Source organism: Capsicum annuum, chromosome 1 (genome assembly GCF_002878395.1).
Source record: "Capsicum annuum cultivar UCD-10X-F1 chromosome 1, UCD10Xv1.1, whole genome shotgun sequence".
Taxonomy (NCBI): Eukaryota; Viridiplantae; Streptophyta; class Magnoliopsida; order Solanales; family Solanaceae; genus Capsicum; species Capsicum annuum.
In genome coordinates, this window is record NC_061111.1 from 165,577,913 (window position 1) to 165,600,439 (window position 22,527).

Genomic DNA, 22,527 nt, shown 5'->3' on the forward strand with positions numbered 1-22,527 from the left:
AGATCTCGGTCAGTTACTGAGGTAAGGAAAACTCAGTAAGATCAATATCAATCCAGTCCAATTTAGTGTACTCAGTTCAATGTCTTTCAGTTAGGAGTAGGATTCAGCACCGAGTGAACCCAAGGATGGGGTTCATTTTCTATTAAAAAGTGGGATCTCTAGAAGCACTCCTTGTGTTCCAAAACTATGTAGCCAGCGTTGGTTGAGACATCAAACCTTCTAGTTGAGGGTTTATGAGGTGTTTTAACTTACTAGATTAGGGTTCCACCATTTTCATTAGAGTACCTTCCAGATGAGGGCAACTTTTAAGTGTCTTTACTCATGGTATGATATTGATACCCTTCCAACTGGGGTCACAAGTTGGACCCCAACTCAGTTATCTTATTTGGGGCATGTCGGTTAGATGATTACCTCCTATAGTCGCAGTTTTACTCTTTATAATAGAACTCATTTCAGTTCTACAGAATCAGGATTATGAGATACAGTCAGCCAATATCAGTAAGTCAGTTATCATTAACTTCAGATATCAGTTACTTAGTATCAGAACTCAGGACTTAGCTTCAGACAAGCTTAGTCTTAGTATTTATTTATATACATATTACTAGATACTCAGTATTTACAGCAGTATCAGTCATCTATGTACTCTTATGTTCAGTTACTCTATATCATACCATCAGTTATTATTCATGCATATCAACCCTTGCATCCAGCCTTACCTCATCTAGCATACCACTAAATTCTACTTATAGACGCATACTCTTTCTTTCCTCTATGATGTCTCATATCATAGGTTGGAACGTAAGGTTCTCTACCGTGTATAGATAGATTTACATTCATCCAGAAGTAGTAGATTAGTAGTGAGTCCTCATCATTTGAGGATATTCTTTTATTTTATTATTTTAGTAGACTCAGTATTTTAGTTTTTTTTTCAGTTAATTTTATATGTTATTAATAATCATTTAATAATGGACCAATCCATCATACAATAAAAATTTATCTTAGCGCTATTCACCAGACTCGGCCCAACCCAAATACAAATAGAAAACAAATAAAAAAAGAAGGGTTTCCAAAAACATTTTAGTTTCCTAATCCTCATCTCAAAACCACCAACTTTTACTCTGCTGATCCCTTTCTCTGAACCGATCCACCTTCTGATGATGCTATGATTGATTTACATTACAGCTCCTATATCTTGATTTCCTTTTGCATTCAGCTTGTACAAGTAAGTACTTTGTTTCTCTCTAGCTTTTCCTCATTCATTTCCATATTTAACTAAATACTGATGCTCTCATCTCATCACTATACTTTGCATTAACAAAATAAAGGTTTTTAAGCTAGTGAGGGAAAATTGATTTGCTGAGATTTGTTGTAACAGCTGAGTATGCTACCCTCTCTTGCTTTGCTTTATATTTTCTGGATATACTTAAATTGACCCGACCTTCTCTTGCTTGGAACCCATAGATATTATATATCTGAAGATAGAGACTTTCTTAGTTGCTTACTTGTACTCACAGATATTCAACTACTCTCCTCTATGTTAGGTTTATGAAGCTCCATCTATTCCATCTACTCTCCTATAGTACTAAAAACCCTTTTTGTTAAATCTAATAGCTTAAGAATAATACATGCACTTTATTTGATTCTACAATCTTCTATATATAATTTACATGTAAATTCTTAATCTTGAAAGTCCTTCGGCCCCTCAACATTTAGTAGGTATGATCCTTAACTATGGACTGTGCCGTTAGTCACTATTTAATATGGCTTTACCTTTTTTTTCTATTTGTTGTTAACTTGTGATGGTGAAAGCACCTGTGTCAATGGCTAAGTTGGCTAGATGATCATCTAGTTGATTGCCCTCCCTATAAATTGGTTGATAGTGCACTTGCTTGGTTTGCATGAATTTGTGTATCTGGTTGACTGAATTTGCTACATTCTATGGGCAATGCCATTCATATTTCAACACCTTCTACAAAAGTAATGAATCTATCTGAATGATAATTTTATTATGATATGTTGGTGAACAATGTTTAGCTGCATATAAGATTGCATTAGGCTCTGCTTGCATATTATCTGCATAGTGTTGTGGTTCTCTCTTAGCGTATGTGACATCTCCATTATTCTACTCCCTCAAACTAAATGCATAAGAGCTACCTCCTTCCTCCCTCTCATAGCTTTATTTGTGTTGTATTTGACCCAACCCTCCTCTGGTGCCTTCCAAAGTACTATAATAGCCTTCACTTTTTTTTTCAACTAGCCAAATTCTCCAATTATATGAGGCCATTGAATTGGAAATTCCAGTGCTGGCTTTCTGACCTTCAAAAGCATTCTAAGATTCCTTGTAACATTATATATAACCCTCATTCTTCTAGTTTCCTTATCCTCATGTTTCTTCCTGTTCCTTCTCCCCCACAGCTCCCACAGAGTCATGCTAGGTACAACAAAGTAGTAAGGCTATTTTGTCCCATTTTCTTCTATATTCCACCATCTCAAAATTGTTCCCCTCAGAGTTAAATAGTGAATAGAAATCCCTACAAAAAAGAAAACTAAGACCGATTCTTGTTAGCATAAAAAGAGTTCCTGAAGATATGAGAGATTGTGTCCACTTATGGATCATCACAACACAAACACTAGATGGACCCTACATCCCCTATCTCCTAACTGTATCATCCACTAGAATTCTTCTTTTCCATAGCCTCCATATGAAAAACATATCTTAAAAGGTAAACCTTTCACCCACATCTTCTTATAAGTATTGTCTATCTCTTCCCTATTCCTTATATAATGCCAAGCTCATTTGACTGTGAATAAAACTTTTGGTTCAATACTTTATATAGGCCTATCTTACTCTTCATATGATGAGGGAATCACTTTGTTAATAACATGATCTTCTATATCTTCTGTGAACAATGTCTAATCAACTTTGCATCCCAAGTACCATCTCTTATCAAATCATTTACCTGCTTATACTGTTGTTGCTCCTCATCACCTCCTTCCATTATAGAATATAAATATCCTTGTCAAATCTAGTTATCTAACCATATATCACAATTTTCTTGCTTTACTTGCCACATAATTAAATGCTTTACTAGATCTCTTGCCATTAGCATCTTCTTCCAAATTTGTGATCCACCAGTACCTGTTATCCACATTACTAGTTTTGGATACTCCTTGCTGCAATATTTATTAAACATAAAATCCCTCCAATTTGAATTTGTGGTCCTAAAATTCCACCAAAGTTCACAGAAAAGAGCCATAGAGATATCAACAATCCTCCTAAATCCCAAACCTTCTTCCTCTTGTGGTAAACATATAGTTTGCCATTTTACCTAATGTCTCCCCTTCTCTATAATTTTGCTACTCCAAACAAATTAAGCTAGCATTCTTTGGATAACATTCACTAAATTTATGGGAGGGTTCATTACTGACAAACAATGGACAGGGAGACTCTATAACACATGCTTGATCAGCACAACTCTTCCTCCATAAGATAACAATTTACCTTTCAAAGTCCGCACCTTACTAGCAATTCCGTTCATTAGCTACTCATAGTATTTCTTTTTCTTTCTCATGGATAAAATAGGACATCCTAAGTTAATGAAACGGAATTCTCTTCTCAAAATGCTAGTATCCACTTCTTCTAGGACCCATACTTCATTAGAAACCCGTTTGTGCAAATAAATTGCACTCTTATCTTTGTTAATTTTCTGCCTTGATACATCCTCACATTTATCCAAAACTGCAGTAACAAACTATAAAATTTTCACTTTAGCTTTGTACAATATGATCTTATCATCTGTAAAAGAAAATTGATTTAATTTTGGGCTTTCCCTTGGCATCCCAAACAATTTGAAGTCCTAATTCTGCAGCAGTTTCTTCAGTGACCTTGACAAAACCTCTTCTACTATAATAAACAATTTTGGTGACAAAGTATCCCCCTATTTTAAGCCTCTTGTAAATCTAAAGAATCCTTTAGGCTGACTATTTAGAAGTATAGAATACCAATTATTTTCTAGTAATCTAAAGACCACATCAATTAGAATCTTAGAAAAACCAAAGATTCTCAATACGTTTGTTAAGAAAAGCCATTCCACTCTATCATATGTTTTCATCACGTTAAGCTTCATAACAATGTTAGGTGGTTTACCCCTTATTCTTAATTCTGATACAATTTCCTGACCACTTGGACATTTTCAGCAATACTACTTCCCTGAACAAAACCTGCCTGTTCTGGTGAAATTAATTGGAGTAAAACTCCTTAAATCTTCTCATGAACAATTCTTGAAAAAATCTTATTGAAAAATTTTACTAAGAGAATAGGACTCATGTCAGAAAAATTGTTCACTACTAACTTCTTTGGTAACAACACCAAATTCGTATGACTAATGTATCTTGGAAGTTGAAATCCACAAAAGAAAGCTGTTACTATTTTGTGAATGTCCTACTTAATAATCTCCCATGCATATTTGTAAAATGCCCCCGTCATCCCATTTGGAACTCTTGCACTATTTCTATTCAATCCCATTACAGGTTATTTGATACCATCCTCATTTGGTATTCTCATCATATCTTTGATCTATTTTTTAGTCACCAACTTTGGTATTTCCTCCAGAATGCTGAAATCTTCTCCATCTTTTTGTTTGGTAAACTGGTTCTAGAAAAAATTAACTGCAGCCTCTGATATGTCCTGTATTTAGTCCAACCATTCACCATTTTCATTCTGAATTCTACTCTTTGTGAGGCTTCTTCTCATTGCATTAACAATAATGTGAAATAATTTAGTATTCCTCTCACCTTTCTTGAACCATTCTTACCCAACTTTCTATCTCAAAAAAACTTCTTCGCTTTTGAACTGTATTTTCAGTTCATCATAAGCCTTAAATAAGTTAGCTCTATTTACTTTACAAGGATTCTCCTCAAATTGTTTTTCTCTTGCCCTAATAATATCTTCCAGAGTTGCAATTTCCTGAAAGATATTAGTAAAATGCTCTTTACTCCATTTAGCTACAGATGACTTGGTGTTTTTCAGTTTTTGTTGAAACACTATGAAAGGATTTCCTTCAATTTGTAAATCCCAACCCTTTTTAATCACAGCCAAACATGTTTCCTCCTTTAGCCTAAAATTTAAGAATCTAAAAGATCTGACTATTTTCTCACTCTCTATTCTGTATTGAACTAGTAAAGAAAAGTGATCTGATCCACTCCTAGCTAAAAGTTCCATTTCCATCATCTGAATAATATTGTCTATCCTATCATTGCATAAAATCCAATCTAATCTCTTGAATATGTAGTCCTCATTTGTTATCCTATTCCACCTAGTGAATTTACTTCCCTTAAACTAGACTTCTTCACTATTACATAAACAGATCCATTGATTAAAGTCATGAGTTTCATTAAATGTAATAAGTATGCCACCCAACTTTTCTTCTACAGTTCTTATATATTAAAATCCCCTCCAATTAGACAATGCATTTGATAAGTATCAGATTGATCAATTAAAGAATCCCATAGTAATAATCTCTCATTTGTATTACATTTAACATACACTAAAGTAACCAAAAATGAAATACCTGCATTTTAATTGGTGATTGTAAGAGTGAATTACTGCTCTTTATCTTTCACAACACTATATTCCACATTCTCTTCCAAGAAAGCATAAATTTTTTGGAATACATTTAATACAACATGTTTCATATATAACCTTCTTCTGTACTCCTCAATATGGTGACCATCTTGAAATGGTTCCATAAGTCCAATAAAGAAAATATCGTATCTTCTTTGAATTGTTATTAGTCTAGTAAAGGCCTGTTGGGTTTTAACTAACCTTATGTTCCAAATCAATTCATTCATTTGGACTTTGATTTAGCTATATGACTCCTTGTATGCATGGTTGATGATTTTTCCTCTGTTACACTTGTATTACCACTCTTTTTCTTGTTTTTTATTCCTCCTTGCTTCTCTTTCAAAGCCTCTTTTTGTTTAGGTGGCAGATCTGCTGCCATATCCACCTAATTGATATTTTCTTCCAAGGCATTCTCATCAAGATCTACCTTTGTTTGATTAGTAATTTAGAGCAAATTTTGAACCTGTATTGCTATAGGTGTGATCTCATCTAATTCAATCAACTCCTTCAACTCTGCATCATGCACGTGCAATTATATTTTTTCAGCTATATTAGCTATGCTTCCCCTGTTTAAACTATGCTTATCCTCTTCATTCTATATATAGTGAACTGCATTTTGTGTTGTGTTCTCCTTACTACTATCATTACTCTGATCCATGACTTTTCTTGACTTACTCTACTCCTCAAAACTTGTTTGATCTTCACCATTATTCTTTACTCCTTGCCCATTTGAATCACTATCTATTGTTTACTGATTTATTACTAATATTGCTTGAACCTCTTGACTAACTTCTGTACCTTTACTAAAATTTCTAGGAACCCAATCTTTTGTGCTTATCCTATCTCCACTTTCTTGTTTATCAATTTCAACATTTCCTGCATTGTCTTTGTTGTCTTTATTCTTATTGTATGCATCTTCTAAAGCTTTAAATGTATTTGACATCTCCAACTCTGTTTCTCTATTCTCATTGACCTTTCCCAATATATGACCAAATTTATTTCTCCTATATCTATTTTTCCTTGTGAACCACTAAAAATTATTAGTGCTTTCTCTCCTTGTCTCTTGCTGATTATATACTTGCTTCTTTTATGTGTTATTCTTTTTTTTTCATATTTGATTCTGCCTCCTTTTTTTCCTCCTTATGTTTGTCATATAATTTTGGATCTTTGTTACATAGCTTTGTTCATCATGTCCCTATAAACAACATTCTGTACAATACTTTGGCATGTAAGCATACTGAATTTGGACCCATTTGTATTTGATTCGCATCAAACTTTATTTTTGTCATTAATTCGAATCCTTTGAGGTTAGTTTGCTACTAAATCCACCTCCACTTTTACTCATACACAGCTGGGTCTAGTGTGATTTTTAGTTTCCATATCAACTATAAGTGGTTTATCAACTACAGAGGCAATAATAAATATTGAATCTCTTGCAAAAATATCGAGGGTAAATATGGAATTGAGATCCAAGCTACTGCCACTGTGGTATCAACATCTGGTTCAAACCATGCATCCTATTTCAATGTCCTCATCTTCTAGTATTTATCCATTGATCCAATGTAAAAAGCTACAGTCAATAGTAATTGAACATAATGCTCAAACATTTTCAGCCTTAATAATACATGCCTACCATCCAAAAATCTAATAGTACATTGATCTTTGATTCCTTATTGAGCTAGAATGGTTTTACAAAGAACTTAAATAAGTGGCTTACCATATGAGAATTTACCAATGATAACATATTGTAAATTATCTTGCATGATCAGATTTCGCAGTTCTGATGATTTGTATGTAATTATAGGCTGTCCATGCAACATAATAATAGGCTTAGGAGAAACCCTAATACTATTACTATCGACCATTTTAGGGTTGAATAGATCTCCATACTTCAAACTACAATCATCTTTTTAAATATTTTGATTACTTTCTTCAATACTCCTACTGTTACTTTTATCCGGTTAGATATCCTCACCGGGTAAGGTAGCCATAATGGCCAGTGATGAATTTAGTATTAGTCGGTGATGTGATTAGGATTGAAGAGGAAATACTCTATAGATGCAAAGTTCTTGAAATCATGCATTCAGTAGTTACAAATTACAAGCTCTCTTTTAGTTACTCTTGCACCAATTGAATCTAAATAGTGAATCAAAATTGAGTCGTTGTTTAATTAAGTCCATATAGGATCGATACTTGGCATTTCTTAATGCAATTTACTACATGGTAGACCATGTACACTAGCGTGTACGCTATCATGTTTTTGGCGCCATAGCCGGGGACTTGTAAATTAGCAACTGTTTTATTTTTAGTTTTGCTTTTTAGATTTATTTGGTGTTTTTTATGCTTGGTCTTGGTTTTGTACTTGCAAGAAACAAGTTTCAAAGTAGTAAGATGGCAAGGGATAAGGATTTGGTTGAACCAAGTCTCGAACCCATTCAATGCTTTCATAAAAAATAGAGAGAAACAATCCTTCTCCCCCAAATTTTTTAAATCTAAGAAGATCAAGAAGATCTTGCACCAATTGATAAAGAACAAGAAGCCCGTAGGATAGTTAGCAAAGTGCCAATCCGAATTTCAACTAATTTGACCTCCCTATTTAAGAAGCCGGTAGCTGGAGGCCAATTTGAACTTAAACAAAATGTTTTACAAGTTTTGATTAGCAGTGGACAGTTCACAGGGCTTTCACAAGAAGATCCATAGCTCCATATGCGAAATTTCCTTAAAATAAGTGATACATTCATTATCAAAAGTGTGAGTAAATATTATGTGAGGATGACGCTTTTCCCTTTTTCACTGTTGGGGAAGCAAAAAAGTGGTTAAATGCAGAGCTGGCAAATTCAATCACATCATGGGATGACATAACTCAAAAATTCCTTATATGATTTTTCCCGTCTGAAAAGACTGCGAGACTTCATAGTGAGATGGTGTGCTTTAAGAAGAAGAAAGATGAGAATCTATACCATGCTTGGGAGCACTTCAAGGCACTTCTTCGATACTGTCCACACCATCAACAGTCTAATGAGGTTCTTCACATACTTTTGTAGAGGCTCTTGATCACAATACAAAAATATTGTTAGATTCAGCTGTAGGTGGTCAAGCTCTTGAGATGACTTATGATGAGCTGTACACCTTAAAAAATCACATTGCTCAAGGGAATCTAGAGTGGCATGGTGATTCTAGGAGTGCCACAAAGAAAGTTGTAGGCTTGTTGAGGTTGACTAATATACTACTTTATCAGCTTAGGTTGCGGCATTGCAAAATATGATAAACACTCAGTTCAGCATCCTAAAATTAGGAGTTGCACGTATGTTGTCACAAACAATTCTATCTAATAGGTTATAGATTGGTGTGAAGTCTATGGAAATAGTGGCCATACAGCTGCTATGTGTGCAAAATCTGGAATTTATGATGTATATAAGAAATATTTAGAGTCCAAATTTGGTAATGCATACAACATGAATTTGCAATGTCATCCACTAAATCAATTGCGGAACGCCCAGTAGCCACAACAATTATAGCAACAATAGGCTCAACCAAATCAGTCAACTAGCAGCTTGGAAGAGATAATAAAGAATATTTGAGGACATAGTTGCCAACTTATGTAAAGAAAAAACAAGTGACACAGAAAAGCTTAGAGTCCCAGTTGGGAAAGTTATAAATAGCACTGAATACGAAGACTCAAGTTAGTTTGCCAGCAGGTACAGAAAATCCATAATATGTAATGGCAATCACTTTGAGGAGTGGTAAAGAGCTTTATAAAGAACCTCCAAAGGCAACTAAGGAGGTACATTCTGATTAGACTCCCCAACAGGTATCCAAAAATTTTGTTGAAAATTTGAAGAAGTTCGAGTACTCAAAAGAATTGAAGAAGGTTCCATAATTACTGTTTCTGCAAAAGCATATAAAGGCAAGGAAGGATGCATGTTTCAAGAAGTTCTTTGACACGTTCAGAGAACTCCATATTAACCTTTCTTTTTTAGATGTTTTTAAAAGTATGCCCAAGTACGCTAAGTACTTGCGGGATGTAGTGGCTAATAAAGTTAAATTACAGGATGTAAAAGCAGTAGCACTCACTGAGGAGTCTAGTTTTATGGTCTCAAAAGATGCTGAAAAAGCTTAAGGACCAAGGGAAGTTTACTCTCCCCATTAAGATTATCCATAACAACGAGGTTCAAGCACTTAGTGATTTTGGGGAAAGTATCAACTTAATCCCCCGATCTTTGTTCAGAAAATTAGGTTTGGGGAAATCTAGATCGAGCTCTGTTCTACTGCAGTTAGCAAACGGGATCATAGCCCATCTTGAAGAAGTGATAGAGGATGTCCTAAAATAGTTTGGTAAATTTATTATTCCTAATGACTTTATTATGTTAGATTTTTAGGAAGACAAAAAGGTACCATTCATCTTTAGGAGTCCATTCTTAGAAATAAAAGAATCGTTGATTAATGTAAGAGAGGGTACATTCAAAATGATGTTGGAGGATGAAAAGGCAGTTTTTAAGGTTTATAAATCACATAACACACTATCCCACTATAAAGACTTGTGCATAATTACTATTATTGAAAGGGATAAGTATGGGGTCGTTAATCCATCAAGGACCTCTTCCATCTACCTTATTGGGCTTCCTAAGCCACTACCACCACAACTTGATATAATGTAAATTAATGAGCCTGAAATAGATAGAGTTGAAAAATCTGTTGCCCTTGAAAGGCCACACCAAAGAGTGGTGAAAATAATAAGAAGATGGAGACCAAAATAAGCATACCAATCTAGGGGTAAATCAGGAAGTACTGTGACTGAGTATTTTCTTTTTCTCACTTACAAGAGAAACATCTTTATTGTTAGGGGAATTGCCAAGAGGATCTATCACGACTTGGAATGAGTTACGCTGGTAATTCTTAAATAGATTCTTTCCTCCATTAAGGATATTGAAGTTTAAGGATGAGATCTATAATTTCAGGTAGTTGCAGTCAGAGTGTATGTACGAGGCTTGCTTCAGGTTTAAGAAGAAGTTGACCTTTATGCTAAATCATTAGTTGATAGGGAAAAGCTTATCAGAAATTTAATATGAAGACCTGACCATCAATTTATGAGGCACGACAGACACCATCTCTAGAGGAGATTTCATCAGACTATGTTGGGAGAGAGCTTCAGAGATGTTAGATCAGATCTTACTCACAAACTAAGGGTGGAAAACTTCGGAGGCTAAAAGGGGATTTGGTACTTCTATTATAGGTGCTTCCTATGATAGAGAGCAGTTAATGATATAGTAGAGCAAGAAATTGCATTAGTAAGCACCGATTTAGGGGTGCTAGCTAAGCAGTTTATAGAGGCTAGTTATGAGAAAGTGAATGCAGTACTAGCATATGCGACAACTTTCAAAATGTACGAGTCAGAATTAAAAGAGGAAGCTAACTATATAGATCATTAGATGGAAGGTTTTTGAGCCCAAGGTCAGTGGAACTAAGGTCCTAACTACTATAATAGGTATAGAGACCATAGAAAAAATCAAGATGGTGACTGGAGGAAGATGGATGACTACAGAGAGAGAAAAGATAGATACATTCCATGTAGTAGACGTGATGTAGAATCTAGAATGGAGGAGATGGTGGATAAGTTTTTTAAGGGTCAGGAAAATTAGTAAACCAATATCAGGGAGATTAAGGTTGACATTTCAGGGTTAACCCAGAAGGTTGAGTCACATGCCACTGCTATTAAGCAGTTGGAGCTTTGGAAAGATGTCAGCAACTCTAAAATAGAGGTAGCAGGTACCCTTCTGAGGAACACAGTGAAAAATCCAAAATATAATGGTCACGTACTTGCTATTACCATAAGGTGTGGTATTACTACAATGGACCCCCACTACCTATTATAGAAGATACTAATGATGAGACACCTACTGCTAAGTCTGAAAAGGTAACAAGTGATAGAGGTACAGTTGCTAAAGATAAAGGTAAGGGTTCGGTCCTTAAGCCAGAATCCAGAAAGATTCTGAGACCTCCCTCAACTTTTTCTCAGCAATTGGTGCAAAAGAAAGATGAAGGTAATTTGAAGGGATTTATTGAGATACTCATAGAACTGGGCTTGAACATACCTCTTCTTGATGTGTTTTAGCAGATGCCTGGATACGCCATGTTCATGAAACAGTTGGTCACGAGGAAGAAAGGAGCAACTTATGATGATATTGAGGGTGTACAATACTACAGTGTAGTCACAACTAGGTCTTTGGAATAGATAAAAGTTACCCCAGAGCATTCACTATACTATGCACTATCAGGTTATAAAGATTTGCCCGAGCCTTGTATGATTTAGCAGCCAACATTAATTTGTTGTTGTTGGCCATCTTTAAGCAACTAGGATTTATCTTAAAAAAATAACATTGATGCGACTATTGATGTAGATCGCCTCCTCAACCGAACCTAACCATCTATTCAATGAAAAATTATCAGATGAACTCCAACCGAATTTCAAACTAGCATAAAAATAAAACTAATAGTCAATACTTAGACAATTTATCTAACATTTCATTAATGACAACAATCTAGCCGCTATACCCAGGTCCACAGTCATCCACAAAACCTCTACAAATCCAATGTTTAAAATATTTTGGGACATTCCCCCCCAAAAAGCCAACACTAACTCAAAATAAATCGTCTATTACTTAAAGTAAAATACTATAAAATGTATTCCTTTTGGAGAATGGAAGATCACCACTTTAATATCAACCTACAATCTACCCGAACAATTGGTCACTATATAGAAAAAAAAAGAAAAAGCTATGGAACCTATGTCTCATGTGGACATAGCATCCGGAGGCAGTTAGCAATTAGGGTGCTAGCATGTATCTCGAGCATAAGGATAACATAGCACATTAGTTCAATCCAAGTCAAACTGTCATATGAAATCAATTTAACATTAACATAGGCTTATATGAAGATACATATACATATGTTTCTTTATAGCACACCAAGTCATGGAAATGATCATAACAATCATTCTTAAAGACATTCATCCATGAGACATGGAATGAAGAACTTTCAACCTTTCACCTTACCAATTTAAGAACCTTAAAATTCTCTGTTACATTAGTCAACGGGATCAAAACCTCAAACTAACTGAACTAATTGAACTAAATTTATTAAGCAAGGGACAATAACCATAGGAAATTTCATTGGGCGAGGGACTTCAACTACAAGCGATTTCATTGGGCAAAGGACTCCAACAACAAGCCGTTTTATTGGGTGAGGGACTCCAACCACAATCCATTTTACTAGGCGAATGACTCCAACCATAAACTATTTTATTGGGCGAGGGACTCTAACCACGAGCTATTTCATTGGGTGAGGGATTCTAACCATGAGCCATTTCATTGGGTGAGGGACTCCAACCACAAACAATTTTATTCGGCGAGGAACTCCAACCATAAGCTATTTCATTGGGTGAGAGACTCCAACCACAAGCCATTTCATTGGGCTAGGGACACCAACCATAAATTATTTTATTGGGTGAGGGAGTACAACCATAACCCATTCTATTCCCATGATTAAACATCATTTGACCTCTTAACCCATTTTAGTTAATGTATTAACATCAATTAAATCCATTTCACAACTAAGGGCTTGGACCTTTTACCCCCATCAACACCATATAGGACCATAAGGTATTCAGGGGAATATTCATAGATTAACCAGTTAATTAGGCCAATGCCTTTATTGAAATCATCATTCAATTCAAATTATAATCATCAAGACCCTTACAAGCCATTCAAGATTCATTAAACTTTCTTTACAATAATTTATTTCTACATATAATTCAAGTTCATGCTTAGGTAAATAAACTCCTTTCATAGCCATCAACCAACATGGTTATAATTTAACTAATTATAAGGGTAACAATACCATTACAATACCACTTCTTAACTATTCATAATTATTGGGCCATCTGACCATCTAAAGTCATAAATTAATCCATTACATGATTAGCAAGGTTCTTATCAACCATTTACCAAGCATTCATATTCATTATGACTCAATACATGGCAAACAATGCCTTTACCAACCACTTATCAAGTATTCACATTCATTATAACAATATTATATCTCATTTATATTCACAAGATCAATACCATAGTTCAATACATCATTAACAAATGACTAGACATTTTATTTAGATATTTTCCCAAATACCTTGTGTTTATACCTTTATCAAGGCCAAGTTCACGTTAGAATTGATTAATATTATGTTTAATCAGGACCCATTTGTTAAAATAGAAACAACAAACACCCACATATGCAAACCACAACTAATATCATATATAACCACAAGTCTAAGAAAGAGCAAACATTATTCATTATTTGACAATGAAAACCCTTTTCATTTGATTTCAAAATCACCATGTACTCTTACTAATCAAAATGTCAAATAAATGGTTTTTGAGTTCTTTAATAAAGGAGAGACATACACACCTTAAACAAGGTGAACCATAAAGAAAAACTTGACTCCTCTTGCCCATAAGATGAACTACCTTGAAACCCTAGCCTCCATATCTTCCAAGTATTTGAAAGAGTGTTTTGGATGTTTGATCCACTAAAAAATATTTGTGAAGAGGCCATATACGCTTACATAGTTAGTGGAATTAGGGTTTTTGGGTTAGGAAATAACCATAAGGGCCTTAGTTAAAGCTTGAAATTGACCACTACGATGGCTATGACTTACTTGTGTCAACTGTACCATAGTGTACGAGTATTACCCTAACTTGTTCCCTAGGCTCCACCTAGGTCATTGATGAGCGGTGATTTCACCACTTATTCTTACTTAACAATCATATAAAGTACCTTGGTTTGAAAGAATTAGTAAGACATATTTGAGAGTAAATGCACTAATATTCACTCTTTGCAAGTATAGAGTAGAAAGGCTAGAAAGATATGGATTTGAATGAGTCAAAAGAGAGTAGGAAAGTGCAGCTAAAGACTTAGAGCAGGAATTGGCATCAAGTACCATGGTCTACTAACCACAGTAATTGTAGTCAAGTAGAAGTTAATCAACTGCGCTAGTGAAAGGTAATCGTGGTCATGACCAGACTAGCGTGACTATGAACAAGAAAAAAAAAGCAACCCAGGGGAAAAACTAGAAATGCACATGGATGTTCCCAATTTTGATAAAAGACTAAAATGCTAGCCTCATGGAATTATATTCCATCTTCCCCAACTTTTAGGTTTTATATCTTGACTCCATAACCTCCATTTTTGGAGAAAAAAATATTGTGTAAATTTTTGGTGAAGAATACATTGGAGACTTTCTAAGTGGAAAATTTTCTCACTACCACTATTGATATTGTGGGAGATCCATGTTTGAATTAACATTCGCTTCAATCATTAACAATTCATTTCAATGGAGATTATGGGTATATCTATGCTTATTAATCTTATGTATAGCTAAATCTCCCTCTTAGGGTTATGTGTGAATAGGGATTGAAATATTTGTGGGTTGTTTTTGTTAGAATCTATTTGGTAATTCTTGTTTATGGGTTTTATCATTTCTATGCTTATTTGGTTGAGATTTGATGGGTGAAAGCCGGAAATACCCACAATGGTTTGATGAGTGAAAGCTCCAAGCTCTAGAAAACTAAAGGACATCTTTGAAAAAAGGGTTTTGGGTGAAGTGTAGAAATCCATATCATCCTTGAAAGGGGGATGTGGAAACCAGAGTAATGATAGACAATTATATGTGTAGTTTGCTAATTTTTCACTATCTTAGATATAAGGGTTAATGTGAGGTTGACTATACCATGTATATCATCCTAGAAATAGGGATTCTTCGATTGAGGTTGTGGTTACAAATTGTTGAACATACCTATTAGGTATTCAAAAGAATCAATGGGTTAGAGTTTGGTGTTTTGTCAAAAGACTAGCACCAAAATCTATAACCAAGCCTACCCATATTTGACTAACTAAATTGATGTTGATTACTAACTTCCACAAGTCACTTCCTTAGTAATGCATAATCCCAAGATCTGTGCTTCACTGTTATACTCTAATTATTCACAACCCCAAAATTATACTAGAAAATTCCAAAAAAGAAATACTAGTGTCGGAACCTATCTCCCCCATTTTATCTTTTTGTAGAATTTTTTTGAATTTAACTTGTATCTATTATTTTAATTTAATTTTATCGTCACTCAGATTGTTCCTTATGGATTCGACCTAACTACAAAATTTGGTAAATATATTGACGACGATCGCGTTGCAATTAATTTGATGTGTAAATTGAGCTTTATAAAAAGTAGCGCCATTGTCAAGGAACAATCTGGTGTTTTGAGTTAGTTTGGAATTTTAGTTTAGTTTGGAATTTTAGTTACTTTCTTGAATTCAAGCTTGTACATATTTGTTTATGATTTTTCTTTGTAGGTAGATTTTAATTCACTTATGTTTTTCTCTATGGAATCTTCCTAAAAGTATGATGTTGGTAATTTGGATTCCTACCTTGATGACCCATGTCCAATATAAAAAGTTCCACACTTTAGGAAAGACTATAACTACTCCTTATCGGGATTATAGGTGCTCGTTGTGTAGTGGTTGAGATAGATATTAGGATCATTGTACAAATTCCCCCTCTCCCTATGGTACTAACTTAATTGTTAGTTCATCTTATGAGATTGATAGGTCTTATGATGAGAATATGGAGGAGCCAAAAATTGTACCCATTGGTTTCGGAGCAATGGTTCAAACTATTTTGGATCAGTTGGCTATAACTGGGAGAATGCACAAGACTTGTATAAAGCTTACGGGGTATTCAACTAGGCATATTTCAAGGCAAGGGAATTAGGCATGGACATTATTTTAGCAAATCTCCCAACTTGGCCCATTACCCAAGAGAAGGTTTATCAAAAAGAGAAACCAAGCTACGATAATGATCTTGGTAGTAAAGACTCCTCGGAGACTTCCCAATTAACCGAATCAAATAAGGAAGAAGAAGACAAAATAAATGGAATGGTGTTAGAGTATCAAGAATAATCAAGGTAAATCTTTTATAATGACTCTAGCTCATTCCAGGATGAAGATGATTTAGAGGAAACAATTCAGAGATTAGGGGTTAGACCTCATTCAAACCACTTCTTAATATTGTGCTTTAAGGATATGATGATAATCCATCTACCTAGGAAAATGGTAGATTATGGGAAGAAGGAGTCTGATTCTTATATTTTAGAGTTTCCCATTCTAAAGGAGTACATGGAACCCCATCCATCAGTGGATAGGATGTTCAACTTCTAAAGTACAAGGAATGGCCTATTGATGTGCTCACTTTTAGCCAAGGATCCAAACCATAAGTTTGATGTAATATTGGGTAAAAGGTTCAAATCTTCAAAATGGCAAGATCAAATTTTTCTTTTCATTTCATTACCTCTTCCAAGTTTCATCTTTGAAGATCTGAATTTTTTTTCCCTCCGCTGCTCATTGCATATTGAGAGAAATTTGAGATGTAAATTCAAATCTTTTATGTGGAATCGTAAAGGGAAGTGGAAGGGGCGTCTTGCTACGATATTAAACTAGGAGCCCGATGGGTGGCAACACATCACTCCAATAAAAGTGGATGATATCCTTTAGATTTATGCATGTTATAGTAGATTTAGTTTTTCGTTTTTTGCATGCATAATCTATGAAATGTGGTGCTAAGAGAAATTTAAGTGACTTTGGAAAAGAAATGTGTGAAATTGGCATGATTGGAATGAATAAGAAGTTTAGGAAACCCAATTGTTTTGTCTTAGTTACCACGACCATGGCCCGCTTCACCATGATTGTGTAACTCGGATTAAGATCATGGATGACTCAGATTAATAAAACCATCTGAATGTCATTTTCCCATATGCCTCATTTTCAAATTTTCTCAAAGTTCCCCTCAAATTTGTGGCTATGCAAGAGTATTCAATGTTTATTTTCAAACCTTTGATGACATTTAATTGGTATATAGTCTCAAACTCCCTTATATTCATTATTATTGTTGGCTTGGGACTTATAGTTTAGAAATGGGCCTGAAATAGTGTTTATAATGCCAAAATCCTTTGAAATTAACATGTATACTTTGTGTTCAATTTAATGCCCCAATTATTTCAAGGTGAATTCTTTCAAGTTTAGGACTATAATCACGCAATCTAGGATTGATTCCCCTGATTATGATGTTTTTTCCCCTAGTTGGAACACAAAGTTGGGGATAAAATTATGTATATTGAGTGATGTGTATAACTGTCAATAGTGGTCTTAGGTACCGTAATCGCGGTCCCAATGACTGTAATTGCAACATTGTGATTGTAGTCATTACTATACGATCACCATACCTAAAAGCATTGTCTTCAGGAACTAAAAAGTTCTACACAACCATTTCTTCCCCCAAAACCTTCTATAACATTCTCATCTGCATTTATTTATTTGATGTAGTACTTATTTTGTATGACAATACTGATAATGGCGTAAGTGTATTTCTTATAGTACCTAAGCCTCAGAGATGGAGGGATTTCACAATACCATGTTCATGAACCCAAAATTTCAAAACCTTTACAATGCGGATTTGCACAAGACTAAGTTACTCCCTATAAGGGATATTAACTTAGAAAAAGTTTGAGGAAAAGTTCCTAAGATTTCATGCCAGACTCACTCAGACTGGGTGGCTATGCTTTTCCCTAGAACTCTATGTTGCTAATAAGTTTTGGATGCGTGAATTCTATGCTAACTTGATCGTAGTTTCTTTCACAAACCCAGTGATGACGACTCGGGGAAAGCAAGTGAACTTTTTGACAGAGTGGATAAATAAGGTGTATGGACTCCCAAATGCCGACATGGAGTAGTTTCATGCAAAATCATATGAGCCAGGGACCTAGATGGCAAATATTTTATGTCTAGGTAAAGATGTTCCATGGGCCACCACCAAGAGAAATATTCTGATGAATGAGTTCACAGTCGAGGCCAAACTTTGGTTATATATTATCTGTTGCCGAGTATTTCCATACATTCACATGACCATTGATACAGACTTACGAGCTCAGATGGTGACCTATCTTTTCTCAGGCATCGCCATGAATATGGGAAATATTGTGCATTCAGATTGGAGGTACTTTATAAATCATGGAGGTACACATCTTCTCTTTCCTTCCCTTAATACAGAGCTATGTAGGAGGGAACAGGTGGAGGAGTATTCAATAGATACCTGGGTGCTCCCAGTCTCCTATATCTTTCTACTTAAATTTAGAGGTCAGGTACGCTAGGGAAAAAAGAGGAAGGCACACCTGACAAATTAAACAAAGAGGATAAAGACTCTTATAGGCCTTCATCAACCAACCTTCTCGATAAAATATCAGGTAAGATATGGGTGGTTAAAGAGCTACTGTCTAGACTACCTCAGGGACCGAGAGAGTCTTTCTCCGCTCATCACTTATACATAGGTCAGTGGACTATGAGAAATACAAGGAGGAGTAGAAGAATTAGGGAGCCACTATTTCCCACTAGGAGAGAGCTTATTCAACATTAGCTGTATCAAATTGGGATCTCGAGGAATTACATAAGTAAATGGTGAAGAAAGAGAAGAAGTAAGATAAATTCTTTAGGAAGCTGTGGAAGGGGGTGAAGGGTATCTTTAAGGTGCTTATACCCAACCATCGACTACCTTCACCTAGGGTCGAGAGTGATTATGAGGTCCCCACTAAGTGGTATGATGCTGATAATGGTGGAGATGATGCAGGTTCTGCCGGAGAGAGTAGTTCTTGAGGATAATTGAGGGAGCACCCTTTTCTCTTATCTTATTGGTTAGGCAGTAGGGACAGTGCTAGGCTTTTATTTGGGGGTACCTTGGCCTCTATCTATAGTTTTTGGATGTTCTTGGTATTATTTTGATGGCATTCTGAATGATATTTTTAATTTTGTTTTGAGATGACATTTTTTATATTATTTTTTTAGACATTTTATCTAGAAACTCTGATGGTGTCCACGTTTCATGGATTAACATGTTTTCATTTTATATTTTGTGTTCTTTTAATTTAACTTTTATTTTGATTTTGGTGATGTATGACTAGCTTTACCCTATGATGGATAGAGTAACCATATTCTTAAGGGTAAAGCATCGTGTTTGGGTTTGAGGCACAGATGCAGGGGAATTCTGAGTATCCGTAGCATAAATATCAAAAAATGCAAGGGAAGTCTGAGTACCTGTAGCATGGTAAGTTGCAAATTTGGGATCATGTTATACGCCATTTGCTAAGTCTAAGTAGTCATATGGTTAGTTTCCCCATTTTAAGCAAAAATTCGAGACTAAGACTTTGGTTGTAGCCATAGTTTAGCAAATGGTGCATGGTGCTAATTCAAAATGAAAAAACCCCTCCATCCAAAATGTTTGAAAAAAATCAAGGGCATGGACGTGAGCAATGTTGCAACAAATCCTTTTCTCTTTTTGTGGCTTGATAAATTTCTGGACCTGTGAATAGAAATAGATACTCTAGTTTGGTCTCTAGCGGGAGGCTTATTTGATCTCCCTTGGAAAATTTTGCATGTCAGGTGTGGTGACTTTTTGGTATTTATCTCTTGTACTCTTATGTAATCTAAAAAATTGCCCCAATAGTATTTCAAAGTTAATCTTGATTATGTACGGTTAGAGAAATGACCTTTGTCCATCTTTGTGAATTTGGAGCCTACTCTAGCCTAGAAAGCCTACTCGTGAACAAAGGAAATCCTTAGTTACCCACTTTGAGCCTTTAGAACTTTCTTTGGCAAACATGTTATAAGTCGTAAACCATTATTTTTATCCCTCTTTTGAACCATAGCCTCCTTGAACTTAAACATGGAACTTGAGGCTAAGAGCCTAAGTTAGGGGTGGTAAAAATTGACGGAAGTAAGTTTGGGGCCACGATGTGGTAAGAGAAATGCCTTATGTGCTTTAGAATTGTAAACAAAGGTTTAGAAAAAGAATGGATCCAACAAAGGAATAAATTACACAAAAGTTATAAGAAAAGAAAATAAAAGAAAAGTGGTAAACAAAGGAAGAGAAAAATAGGCATACAAAAAGCAATCCTATGGTATGACACTTATTGCGCTAAGATTTCTTTAGTAAGGGAGAGAGTTGTTACACTTAAAAGTCCTTGTTGTATATTTGGTAGTTTGGTGTGTGAAAATTCCCTATCTTTTGAGGATTCTATGTAAATATGTTGAGGTGAATGATTTTTGTCATCCACCAAGCAAGGAGGAAATTGGAGTATAGTTAGTATTAGTCAATAGTTGAGCCACTTCTAGAGAATTGGTTTTGTTTCTTGGTTTCTCTTTAGAGTCTTAATCATCTATGAGTGTTGCATTTTATAATAAGGGGTGTAATGGAAATTAGCTTAGCCCATGTGCAATAAGCTACTTATGGTTGCAACTAAAGTTTAAGTCATTATGATCTTTAGGGCATATAGATTGGGCATAAAGATTATGTCTCATGATAAGAGCTGGTGTTGCTTGAGGAGAGTCATATGCTTTAAGTTGGGGGAGTTGATGACTAGTGATCTTACGACTCATTCTTACTCAGCAATCATATGCATTACCTTTGTTTGAATGAACCAATGAGATATATTTGTGAGTAAATACACTAATATTCTCTCTTTGCAGGTATAGAGTTTAAAATCTAGAAAGATATGGATTAGAGCTTAAAATGAGTAAAACGGGAGAAGAAAAGTACAACTGAAGACATGGAGCAGGAACAGGCCTCAGGTACTACAGTCGCGGTCCGTTGACTACGGTCGTGACAATTAAGCACAAGTCAATCAACTACAATTGCGGAAGTTAATCGTAGTTGCATAGCCGTGGTCGCGGCCAGACTAGAACGACCACGGAAAAGTAGCCCAAGGGAAAAACTTGAAATGTACGTGGATGTTCCCAATTTTAAGAAAAGACTCAAATCCTAGCCTCATGAAATCATATTCCATCATCCTTAATGTTTAGGTTTTAGCTTCTTACTCCATAACCTCTATTTTTAGAGAAGAAAATATGGTGTAAATTTTGGGTAAAGAATAAATTGGAGACTTTTTAAGTAGAAGATTTGCTCACTACCATTGTTGATATTGTGGGAGATCCAAGTTTGAATTAACATTTCCTTAAATATTCAACAATTCATTATGATTATTTATCTTATGTGTAGCTAAATCTCCCTCTTGGGGTTATGTGTGAATAAGAGTTAAAGTGTGTATAGGTTATTATCGTTTTCATCTATGTCGTAATTCAAGTTTATAGGTTCTATCATTGCTATGCTAATTTGGTTGGGATTTTATGGGTGAAAGCCCTAAATACCCACATGGGTTTGATGAGTGAAAGCTCCAAGCTATAGAAAGCTCAAGGCCATCTTCGAAAGAAGGGTTTGGGTAATGTGTAGGAATCCATATCATCCTTGAAAGTGGGATGTGGAAACTAAACCAATGATAGAAAATTATGTGTGTAGTTTGCTAAATTTTCACTATCTTTGACATAAGTGTAAATCTGAGCTTGACTATACCATGGTTATCATCCTAAAAATAGGGATGTCTAGATTGAGGTTATGGTTACAAATTGTTGAATACACCTATTAGGTATTCGAAAGAATCAATGGGTGAAAGTTTGGTGTTTTGTCGAAAGACTAGCATCAAAATCTATTACGAATCCTAACCATATTTAACTTACTAAATTGATGTTGATTACTAACTCCCACATGTCACTCCCTTAATAATGCATAATTCTATGTTACGTGCTTAATTGTTAAAATTTAATTATTTGTAGCCCCAAATTTTTACTATAAAAATCCAAAAATGAAATACTAGTGTAGGAACCTATTTCCCCCATTTTATATTTTTGTACCATTTCTTTGAATTTAACTTGTATCTATCATTGCGAATTAATTTGATCGCCACGCACATTGTTTC